The sequence below is a fragment of the Typopeltis vanoorti genome, chromosome 7 (assembly GCF_054136105.1).
Source record: "Typopeltis vanoorti isolate ZY-2024b chromosome 7, IOZ_Tvanoo_1.0, whole genome shotgun sequence".
NCBI classification, from domain to species: Eukaryota; Metazoa; Arthropoda; class Arachnida; order Uropygi; family Thelyphonidae; genus Typopeltis; species Typopeltis vanoorti.
Genome location: NC_143555.1, coordinates 48,591,923 through 48,604,996, shown reverse-complemented (window position 1 = coordinate 48,604,996; position 13,074 = coordinate 48,591,923).

Below are 13,074 nucleotides of genomic sequence, written 5' to 3'. Positions count from 1 at the left end.
ACGGTGATCTTCATTGCGTTTTGCAAACTATTGCATATCTTAAACTCCAGTTATAAAACAAACGTAAATATTATCACCTCAAATATCCTATTAATACGTGTAATTAACACATCTTTAGATATAACTTTTAAATGAATCTTTTTTTTTTTTTTTTTTTTTTTTTTTTTTTTGTACATTTACTAGTTTTCTTTGGCTGTTCCTCCCTCAGTTTCGGATATGGAAGACAGACGACGATTACTTTTCGATTGAAATCTACTTCATTATAGAAGTTACATCACTGGTTTTGGTAATTACTTTAATGACCCTGTTGTATTAACTTCATGTTGATTTTATTATCACATGTTACCTCCTTTACCCTTGGTTACATTTCAATCGACAAGATGAAAGCACCACTAACAATAACTGTAGGACGACAACCATAACTTATTTCGATAGTCGTTAGTTCGCATACTTTTGGACTTTCATCCTCATCTAAAACAGCGCTAGTTTATTTTTGCACATCTTTTCAAAAATATTACAAACAAAATAGTCGTTTTCGCTTGTGAAGCGTGCTTCTCGAGTCTTCCAGTGGCAGATGTGTGTCTTGGAAACGAGCCAGGCACGTCTATTGCATGCCGAAGAAGTAAATCTGTGGTCATCTTACTTTTAGTATGCGAAGTCAGGCACTCCACCTCCGTCCTTGCAGTCGTCTTAGTGTGTGTGATCAGACTCCTTCAATGACCCTGGCGGCCGCTATTGCCCCACCTCACGTTCGTATGTCTTCGTTTATGGTTCGTATCAGGGCTTGGCAAATTGCTGGCAGGGCTTCAGTCAAAGTTGTACGTACGTGACCAGCCTTAATCGGTTGTCCTGCTGGCGTAGTGGACGGAGATGCCTGTGGGGGAAAACGTGACCCGTGACGACTGATTTAATAACCCTAACGAGGCTTAGCTTGTCTCTTACTCGCTATGGAATCACCTCTTGGGATTTGCTTGAAAGTTTCCGGAGTGTAGACGCTGAATCGGAAACAAGTGCAAGGAAGTTTAGGTCACGGCATGACTCCTACAGCAGAGGGCGCTATTTTTATTTCAATCTGCGTGAAGTTTACTTTTGGAAGCTATTTATTTATCTGTGCTTTTTGCTGACGTTTTTTCGTTTCTCTTTCTCTCTGCTGACGAATTTTACCTCCCAGTTACTTGACATAACTGAATTAATAAGTGCTCAAGTTGTCAATATTTTGAAAAACGAACCTTAAAAAAAAAAATCTAAATTGGGAGAAAAAATACTTTCTGACACTAGTAGTGAGCACAGTACCAAGGGCAACTCGTTTTTTTTAGCATAAAAAATACATTCAAGAGTGTGTCATCTAGCTTAAGAGAGAGGTTTACAAATATTTAATTTTTTTTTAAAAAAAATATCTTTTACCACGTAAGGAAAATATTGAAAAGATAAATAGGAGGAATAGTTACATTTTAATTTGCTTTTGCGCAAACGACAGACATGGATTTTTGACTCATTAAAGAAAACTGAAACTTGTGTTCATCCAATGCAGTGTTCTAAAAGTAGTTAAATATGTGAAATTGAATTATCGGCATCTTTTAGAGATGTGCACTTCCTTAAATTTAACTCGTTTGTATTACTTAGTGCACATTCTGCCATGAAAATATTGTTCAACTTAATCTCCATAAGAAATCGGCAGTAAATTCAACAAAAAGGATTAATGTACTGTATAAATCCGCACTAGAGAATAGCATTGGTATTCTCTATTTTCCTTTATTCAACTTTCCTTTCAGATACAATGATAAACTGTGTTACAGTTCTAATTATCCGATGATTGTTATATACATACAGGGTATACATATATACCCTGCATAATTACTTATTATTATATGGAGTCAGATTCAGTTATATAATATTGGCAAACATTCATTGATGCATCACCAATGAAATTCTTTCCGTGGCGTGCAGTAAATTGATTAAATTCATTCCCAATTACGGTGTTATTAATTAGCGCGGTACTTTGTAAGAAACATTATTGAGAACTTCGTAATTGTAAATAATTCGGTGCATTCCTAAGATATTTCCATGAAACTTATATTAACTATGAACAGAACCCATTTTCCATTTAAAATCCCCATTTCTGTAGAGTTTTGCTTTCCGAATTCGTTATGGAACGCCTAAACCTGGAAAGTATTTCAGGTTTGCCTGTATTTGTGAGGAAGAGTTCTGAAATGACAAATGTGCATACAAAGTGAACAGATCCCGCAAGAATACCATTCCTGAAAATAGATAAAAACGCTGACTTTTGAAATCTAAGTTACTTTAAAAATGTTTTTGGAGATTGGCGAGTGTTCATTCTACTGTACTTTATAATTAGACCTCTAGGTAAATGTTATTATACTAAATGATAATAGAAGATTTGAGTCTGATCTATATAGCGTTTTGAAGGTAGCATATTAACCTCGATTGAAGTGAAATGATATATGAAGTATTTTATAGTAGAATTTAAAAAAATTAAGTGAAATGGCTCCATAAAAAGGTTGGTTGGTTTTGTCTTTACTGTAATGGTCACTGCCTGAAATGAGACGGCAGTGTCTATTGCATTCGCGTGATGGGTTATTACATAAAACTAACTTTTGTTATTTTTGCTTATACAAAATATGTTTTAGGTGTTGAGTATCACTGTGAGAAGACATGAAATGAAGTGAGTATATTTTGTCCGTTAATTGCATGTACTCATCAACCGGCTTTGCTTGTTGGATGATGGTGGACGGCTAGTTGCTTCTTGGGCGAGGGGGGGGGGTGGGGAAGGAAGACCATATGAATAGAAAGCTATTTCTTTTCTAATTTCGAATATGCGAAAAACGAAAGCAAAAAAAAAAAAAAGAGACGGGGGGGGGGGGGGGAAACGGTCCTCCAACCATGCTACGACATGATATTTGAACTTTATCAATTTTAACTAATTTATGGCACATGTCCGTACGTAGATTACCCTCATCCTTGTTTTTGAATATTATTGAGGTATATCTACTTAGAAGATAACCGATTCCCAAAATCTATTGCAATATATATATCTGATATTGACTCGAAGATGATCCCTCTCCCCCCTGAGGGATACTGTTTGCAACCTGGTCTTTGCTTTTACAGTTTCCAAGTTGTTTTCAAGACTACGGAGCTACCATGTCTGTTAAATGCGTGCATTTTCGAGTATTTTTGCAGAATTCTCCCTCTACCCGGTTCCAGTTTTCGGAGGAAGAAAAGATGTCTTTATATGTGAACGGCTAATTTGCTTTTAAAAAAAAAGTGGCTACAATGTTCTTCGCATTCTTGACAGGATTCGAACCCGGTGGTTTTTATTTAAACTAACTCACTCACTCCCTATCTGTTGTACAATCTTTCAGGAAACTTAAAATGATTCACATTTATGCTTTCATTGTTTTTTTTTTTTTTTTTTTTTTTTTTTTTTTGTAGATCATTACCTTTGCACACGAATTGCCTCCAGTATTATTTTCTTAACTGTTTAGTTTTTTGCAATCATAATGAATATTGTATCTGAAATGAGGGGCCATTTTTTTTTATTTTCTTTCATTCTAAAGAATCTTATGACATTATCCATTCAACTTTTATAGGCTTTTTTTTTGTATCATGCAACTTGATGTCATTTGATATTAATTTTATAATTTTATCAGTACAGGTCGTGAAGCTTCTCTCTTCAGCTGTAAATTATTTATTATTTTTTTAAGCTTTGTCATCGGGTTTCATTCTGTATGATTCTGCGAGGGAGCTGTGATGACTTGTAATATAACTGATATGTGATGATTACTACGAACTCAAGGTCGATAAATGATTTAGAATACTTGATAAGCAAAAATACTACTTTTTTTACTAATTACAAAACGACTAATTTTTTTTTGTTTATCACCGCTTTTTTAAAAAATCGGATAATTTAGAACTTGTAAATCTGAAGAATATTTCCCTTCAAAAATTGTTTATAGATTAAAATAATTATTACAAATACTGTGCTAGCATTAGTTTCCATTAAATTTTCATTAGCAAAAACAATCGGATTGCTAGTAATAATTTTCCACCATCTTGGTGGACTTGAATAAAATTCGCTATTTCATATCTGTTAAGTTAAAAGGGTAATTTCAATCGGACTATTTGCTGTGGTAAAATCAAACAGATTATACAAGTTTAAAGTAATAACTATACTAAAAACTGCTCCGAATTCATTAAATCGCGCTCTTAGTATACTCGATGAATCTTCTTTTACAAAAGAATTACTATTCGATACCCTCTTTGAATATGCTAAATTTATCAAACGACATGATAGTTCTCAGAAACCAACTACATCAGTTAATTACTGTATCATGTCGTAGTTGCATGAATGTGGCACGATGTGTGTTTTTGTGGACCCCGCGCCGAAAGGTTGTCAATTATAGCACTGTGGACGGTCTAAAGATTAGATAATCGGGAAACCTTACACTAGGCTAAATATGGAATTTTTTTCAAACCACCAGGCCTCTGATAGAGTAGTGACCGCACGCTGGGCTACGAAATCACCTAATCCCTAAAGATATTCACAGAACATCTGTGCCCACGGTGAGATTCGAACCTAAGATTATTGGAGAGAGAGTGTATGCTATCCACTCCGCCAGTGTTTCCCAAAGTGTGATGCGTGTACCTCTGCAAGTACGGGGTACTTTATTTTTAAGATAAGAGCAGGTCTATTATATAATTAACTGTTCAGTAAATAAAAAAATTAAACCAAGTTAAAATTTAAAAAAAAAAAGTCTCTTGGCATGTATCGACCGAGCCCCGTTAGAGATGGGTCTGATTTGAATGTATGAAAAAATAAATACCGTTTATACTTATATTTGAATGTACTATAACTTCTCCCAAAATTCTCATTGCCTGAGAGGGAGGGGGTTCGCGAGTAAAAGTTTGGGAAACACTCCACTAGGCCAGCCAGGCTGATATTTAGATATATGTATACGGCTACGGGGCATTGATTGAAATCAGTGGTCAGACCACGCGTAGACTGTTGTGCTTAAATTTGCTCCTGGTTTTCACTATGATGTGGAAACATTACAGGTGGTCCAGAGATGAGTGACCAAGACAATTCAGGACTCTGGAATGTTAGCTATGGAGAGAGAGGTTGAAGGAATGCGAATTGCAGAGTTTGATGGATAGAAGGAAAATAGGTGATATGATAGAGACGTTTAAGTTGGTGAGGGGATTTTATCGAATCAATCCAAGAGGGGATTATAAAGAGCAGAAGGGGAGAGGTGAATAACGAGAAGCCATCCCTCAAAGTTATGTACGGGTGTGGAGTGAGTAGATTTTTACATGGCGCATTATGAGCGAATGGAATGCATCACTGGAATATGTTTTATAATGCAGAGGGTGTTAAGGATTTTAAGATTCAGTATGATAAATATGTCGTCAGTTGAATGGACCCCCCCCCCCCCCAAGATGTCTAAGGTGGGGACTCTGGCTACTGCTATAAGCGAAGCAAGCATTAGCGGATTTATTTATTAACGGCTGCTCCACGTTTGTTTTTCGAACAGCAATTAACAGATGCTAGGAAAGGGAGAATGATAGTTTGAATATTTGTTTTATGCAGGTGCATCGTGCTGTAATCGATGAGGGTGGATGAAAAAGTAACAAGAATCGACAGGAAACTGAAGAAAGTGAGGCAGATATCCTTGAGAAAGAAAATACATTCGTATTCCTTAAACGGTATTAAACGCGTTTCACTTGAAGAATGGGAAATAAATACATATATACAGTGGTATCTCGCTAATCCGAACTAATAAAAACCGTGCACTTTCGTATTATCGAAAAGTTCGGATTAGCGAATTTTCCTCCAAGAGACAACAATAACTAGCGTTTAAGACAAAAATAATCAGATTCTAATGGTACGTGAATTTAATTCTGTAAATAAATGAAGTAACTGATAGGGGGGAAAAAAGCTACTGTAATGTAAAACAAAAAAATAATACAGTACACAAGTTTATTTTAGAAAAAAATTTAATTTGTATGTACCTGTAATTGTTGAGGATTCTGATTTAATAAAATTGCATAGTTTAGTGCGTAACTTAATTTGCGTAAAAAATGTCACTTGCTTGTACACAACCAAAAAAAAAAGTTTTACAAAATAACACAAAAAAAAGTTTATTTCTTTGTAAAAAAAGTCACTGATTTTCTTTTGCTTCTTGGAAGCTAAATTTTTTTCGAATGCTTCTTCTCGGAGCTGCATTAGTATCATTCTGCTTAGCCCATTCTATACACATATTAAAACTGTCAACTACCTCTTCATGTTTTACTTCTTTTTTTCGAGTTCTTCATCATCGTCTTCTAATTCATTCTGTAGTATCATATTTATAATTTCAGCATCTGATTTGATTTCGAATTCACTTTCGGTTCTACCTGTAATCCATTCCGTAACATCTGCTTGTGAAATTTCAACATCTGAATTTATATTTTTAACCAAATTATGCACGTTTTGAATTTCCTCTTTTTGTGTATACTGTATTTGTGATTCATGCCGACAATACAGTACGTGCTGTACATAAAAAAGCAAACGTGAACACACAATAAATCAAAATAGGCCTCCAGTATAACGGTACAATCGACAGTATGAAAAAAAAAAAAAACCACTGTACTGTAATAATAATAAAATAAATAATAGTTAAAATATTAATAGTACACAAAATAATAATACGCAATAAATAAAACTTTTTTTTCCAAACCGCAGTTCGGATTAGCGAGATACCACTGTATATATAATATATACATCTGAAAATGAATAATTTTAATATATTTTGTTAGTTTTTAAAAAATATTCCATCACACATCCGATACAACAGAAGTTTGAACAAGTTTAGAAACTCATTCGTTTCTTTCTACCAATTACAAAATATTTCTTTTGCACCCTTTCCGCACTACCACCACACATTCATGTAAGTGGGAAGCAAACATTAACTATTAATAGCAACTTTTGGTTACCCCTTAAATCTAGTTGACCGAAAGTAAATTGAAAAAAAAAAAAAAAAAAAGAGAGGCAGTTAAAAATAGCTACAAAAAGTAACGGGAGGACATAAAAGCAACAGAAAGAAGCTTAATACCTGATGTGAAAACAGTCCACAGGTGTCTACATGCGCATTCTAAGACGTTTCTCATTATAGAGTTATGTCACCTTATAGCTATGTCACTTTAGCAGTGACATAGCTATAAGGCGAAATTCTATTAAGTGTGCTGAAGAAGTAAGCTGAACAGACATATGAAATTGGATCTAAAAATTCTTAGGAAGTGCTTGCTGAAGTCGGACGAAAAAATATACAGGTGTATAGTAAACCTCTAGGAGACGTTCAGTTTATTAGCAGTACTATAAACATTTTAAACACGCTGTACATGATACCGTACGAATTGCAAAATGACAAAATATTATATTCAGGATATGCACTCTGACTTCAAGGTTAATTTGCTCGACCACTTAAGTTTTAATTACAAAAACGCTAATCTTCTAATCCTGTTAATTTGTACTAAATTAGTATTAAGTGCTAACCATAACTACTATGCTCCCTTAGAAGTTCAGATTTTAATTTATAAATTTTCTTCCAACATCACCTGTTATCCAGAATAACAGGTGATCTTGTCTTCAGCAAGACAAGAATTCTCATATTGCAAGAAGATTCATGCTCTTTAATTGTAATAGACAGGGGCGGCTTGTGCATAGGCACTGCAGCACTCCCAATTTTTCTCGATATATAAATATATTTATTTATATTTGCTTGTAATATTTAATTTTATCATCAACAATCCTATACCGTTCTCTTATTCTGTATAAAAAATAATAAAAATCCATCTTGTAGCACTTAGGAGGGCGAAGGACGCTAGCAGCACTGTGTTTAATAAAAAATAATAAAAATCCACCTTGTAGCACTTAGAAGGGCGAAGGACGCTAGCAGCACTGTGTTTAACACCGTGTCATATTGCTACACACGCAAGCATATGCACGTCATCGGTAAGATGCGAGCTTTAGCGTAACGCAGCACTGTCCGTCGCGCAGTTCCACTGTTGTTTATATGCAGTTTGCGCCAGTAGTGGAGTGTTCGTAGTGCTTATCGTGTTTACTCCGTCTCTTTAAATATTTGGACATTGCAATTAAAGACATAACATTTGTTATAGTTTTTATTTTAGAACATTATTGGGGTTATGATAAGGATTTTATTTTTAAATAATTTTGAATTATACTAAACTGTATAATTTTATCGATAATAAACAATATTTTTTCATGTTTATTTTTTACCATAATTTTGATATTTTATCCAAACACGTATACACTGTACTTAGTGTGTATGCATATTTCGAAAGTTGCAGCACCCCCACGATCCACCACTGGTAACAGAATAAGCTAAGTTAGCATGGCAGGACATTTATTCTATGTAAATAAATTTACATAAAAAAAAAAAATTAAAGTAGCTGGATGCAAAAACTATGTTCAAACTAGTTTTAACTTATGGATCTGACAGTTAGGGTAGAAATAAGTTGATCAAAGACTAGAGCCAGTGATGGCAGAATCATATTTAAAAATATTAGATTAGAAAAGAATCTTTTAGCATTCAAAAATGTTAGCAGAGCTAATGTAAGGTGATAAAGTTAACAAAACAGGTGTTTTGATGGCAGGAGAAAGAAGATTCAGACTAAGTGAATTGGTGTAGTGAGAGGTGTCTTAGAAGATCAAAGCACAAGACTTGGCAAATGACAGATTAACTCGAAAGAAAATTGTTGAAGTAGAAATATAAACATATGTAGTACTGTCATAGTATTCTGTACACCTCTTGAGGATACAAAAAACTATCACAATTGCAAATGTGTAGAAACTCTTATGTTCATCGTACATGTTGTTTAATTTTGACAGTATATATCACAACACAGAATTATAAGTAAATAATTATTTGTTGACTTATTGCTGATATTTCGCTGGTGTTATAACCAGCATCTTCAGAGCACAAAAATAGTTTGTCACAGCATGCAAGACTACAACAACATGGTGTAACAAAAGGACTAGTTTAACAAAATTGTAGCAACAACACCAAGATTAAAGTCCTAAAAAAACAGAGAGAAAGCAGGTACTAGTTATGTCTTAAGATGACTGTCTCCCAAATCTTAGGCAAATTTGTTGAGATTCGTAGTATGTTTTAAGGCTGTTGCTTTCCCAAGACCTCATGAAAGATTGCCACGATTTTTACTCAGATGAGAACATCTAGGTAAAAAAAAGCCTGTCCTTTTCCACTAGTAATGTAAATTGGATTTTTTTAACTGATTTGGAATTCTCTGAACTTGTGCAGGGTTTCTTCTTAGCCCAGCCAAATGAAAATATTGACATATCTAAGCCACAGTCTTGGTTTTGTGTGGTACATATTGACCATTTGTTCAAATGCCTGGTGGAAAAATATCTTCTAAAATTAATATGGTCTCTTTTCTTGAAATATTGGTAAACAGGCTTGTGACATCTACTCGCGTCTCTAGAATCAATTTTATGGGCAGCAGATAAAAAAGACCCGCATATTCATTAATTAGGCTGTAAGAGAAGTTAGAGTATATTGCAGCAACAAGTCATGAGCCACGCATTGAACATCTTGCTACAATAGTCAATGTCTTGCCAAGTTTAATTTGAATGCCAATTGTTAATTTAGAAATTGCTATACATTTTTTTCTTTTCCAAATCTGGAAAGTACACAAAAAATGTTGCACAAAATCAGAAATTAAATAGTAATTTCTTACCAGAAATTTGTATGTAGTACTAACTTTCAATCAACAGTTTTCCTTCAAATTAATTGGTTATTAAATAATATCGCAGTCAAGACTCCGATATTATCATATCTTATATTTGTCTTCTAAGGCACTTGACTGTATCAATCTGCCTAAACCTTGGCATTCCTCTGGGTCTTGATCCTGCCAAAGAACACTTGTCTTGCTAATCTTTCCTCTCCCATTCAGTGTAAGTGACCATAGTTGTCTGAGATTAGTTCTGCCAAATTCTTTCTTATGATGTCTTGCTAATCTTTCCTCTCCCATTCAGTGTAAGTGACCATAGTTGTCTGAGATTAGTTCTGCCAAATTCTTTCTTATGATAGTATAAGTTTAATATGATAGTGTGATTGATGTTATCTGTTCACTCTCCTAATCTTTCTTAGAACTCTCTCAATATTTGTGATCTCCAGTCTTTGTGTTATTTCTAACCTAGCTCTCAGATCCATAGGTTAAAATTGGTTTAAACACTGCAGCTAGTTTAGTGTTTTAACTAATTTCTTTCTTTCTTATTCTATATAAATTTTTTCAGTTGACTTTCCTACCATACTAGCTGTATTAATTTTGTTGTCTATTGGAAACCCTCGTATAACGCGGATGTTAGGATCCACAGGAATGTTGCGTTATGCGAGACTCAGATCACATAGAAAAAGTAGGGTTATGTTCCAAAATCTTTTTAAAAAATAAAAAAATATATATAAACAACAATGACATACCCACCAAAAATATATTTTTATTTAATTCAGGTAATTCATGTAAGAAAACAAACTATGAAACAAATACATCGTTGCACATAATGCATACATGTTTTAGGCAAAATAAGATAAAGTGCATATTTTAATCGTCATCAGTCTCCAAAAGTAACATTTCATAATGTTATTTATTTACGAGTGGCCGGACGTCATCATCACTTGAAATCTCTTGGACGTAATTTGTATATTTCTAATTGCATACGTTGGCTGGTTTAGTTATCAAGAAGTCAGTAATAAGACCTTGCTTAATACTATGCTGCAATTTTTTATTAACTTCATAATATGGAGTTAATCAAATATCCAATTGTCTCGTGATTTTTCCAGAGTGTACCGTTGAGGGATCATTATCCGTAAAATAACTTCCCAACTTTCTTGCCAAGTGCAATCCTTCTAATTTCTTTAAACTGAATCTGTTAAAGAATTAATCGCAATCAGAATCTTTGGCAGATCTTTCCCCGCCATTTGGTTCGACGTCATATTAATTCTATCAGTTCCTCCTCAATTAAATCTTTCCCCATCAATTAATTCACTAATTTCATTTTCAACCATATTGCAAAAGCCTTCTATAACTACATGCGTGATATGTGCAGACGCAAATTTAATGAGGATAAAATTCGATTCTTAAGTCGCACTGTGAAAAATATATGAAAAAATAAAGGGTTACTACAATTTGTAGATTGTGTTATATTGAAACCACGTTGTATAAGCACCGCGTTATACGAGGGTTACCTGTATTTAATTTACCATCATCACTAAAAAATTGTGCCTGAATAGCTGAAATGTTTTACTTGTTCTATAGTTTCTCCACTCAGGATATATATAGTTAATGTTTTCAACGTTTCTGCCTATTTTCATTATCTTTTTAACGCTGAATTTCATGCCAAATTTATCGCAAGTTATTCAATTTAGTCAGGGGATTTGCAGCCTTGTACTGGCTTTATTTAGAATTTTAACACCACATCCATGAAGTAGAGAACTGAAATTAACATCACCAATTTTGATATATCAGGTTTAATACCACTTTCCTTCATAATGTGATCCATGGAGATAATGTGTATCCTTTTTGCACACCTGACTTATCAAATCATTTTCTATAACTCTCATGTCTTGTTTAAACCATGTAACTTAGTGATTTTAAGAACTTTCTTCTTAGCACCTTGTCATATATCTTTTCCAGATCTGCAAAACTTAAATACAAATTTTTATTATATTCCCAAGATTTTTCAACTGTCTTAAAATAAAAATTTGATTCTGACAACCTCTATTTGGCCTGCATCCAGCTTGTTCTTCATCAAGATTCCCTTCCACAATTTTTCTTAGCTGTTTCTCAAGAATATTTGCATAAATCTTACCAGAAAACATCTCCGTAATTCTCACAATGATTGTTATCCTTTTTATTTTATAGATGGATAATATGAGAACTCTACTCCAATCATCTGGAATTTTACCATATGACCACGCCTTCTGAATTATGCAGTGCAGCTGCTGAACGTTTACCTCCATATTAGAGGTAAAATTCTATTCTAGTTGCCTTTTCATATTTCAGGATTTTTTTGATAGCGTTTTTGTACTTAAAATATAGATATGCATTCCTGTTGATTGCTTTCTACCATCATGCTGACACTGCTTGTTTCATTTAGCAATCTTTCAAAGTAATTACTCCTGGCATCTAGAATATCTTTATCGTCTCCGATTCCTTTTGCAGCACTCTTTCCTCCATTTTTAAGTGTGTGTTACCAATAACTTCCAGAATATTTTGCCACCGTCCCGATTATATATTTCCTGCAAAGTCTTCTCACGACTTTTATTTAGCTAGTTTTACAGTGCATTGTTTTCTTACATTTTTGTGTAAGCACTTTATCCAAGAGTAAGCAAACGTTTGCTTACACTTGGATAAGGGATTAAACTAAATTTATTATAGTCTAACCAAGTGAAAAAAACTTCCAACATCTTTCTCTAAATCCAGAGTAATTCAATAATAAGGTGGTACACCTGTTGACAACTCCTATAGGTAAATATGACCTCTTCTATTGCTTCTGCCTTAGTATCTCCACGTTTGGGGGCTGCCTTCCACTGACGAGACCTCAAATAAAGGTTGAAACCGGTCTGGGTATTGGCCCTTCCCTTAATGCATAGCAGTATACATCTCCACAAGGAGATGTGCTTTGCATTATGGGAGATACTGAGGCAAGGAGTGATGAGAGCCAGGTCCACCTTTGCTCAGAGTTGCCTGGTGTTGCACTACCTTACCCCAGTCCTGAAGATATTTTCAGGTGCAAACTTTGTTTGCTTACACTTGGATAAAGGATTAAACTAAATTTATTATAACTTCCTGACTGAATGCTTCAGTAAGTTAAATATACCAAGCAATTTTATAAACGTGGTTTTAATCCTTTTTCCCAAGTAAGGAGACAAGCAGGTAAGTCAAGTTTGCGACTGAAGTATTTTCAGGTCTGAAGCAACTTGTGGTAAAGGTGGAGTAAGCTCTGATCATTTTCCTTAGTATCTCCCCTAATGCAAAACA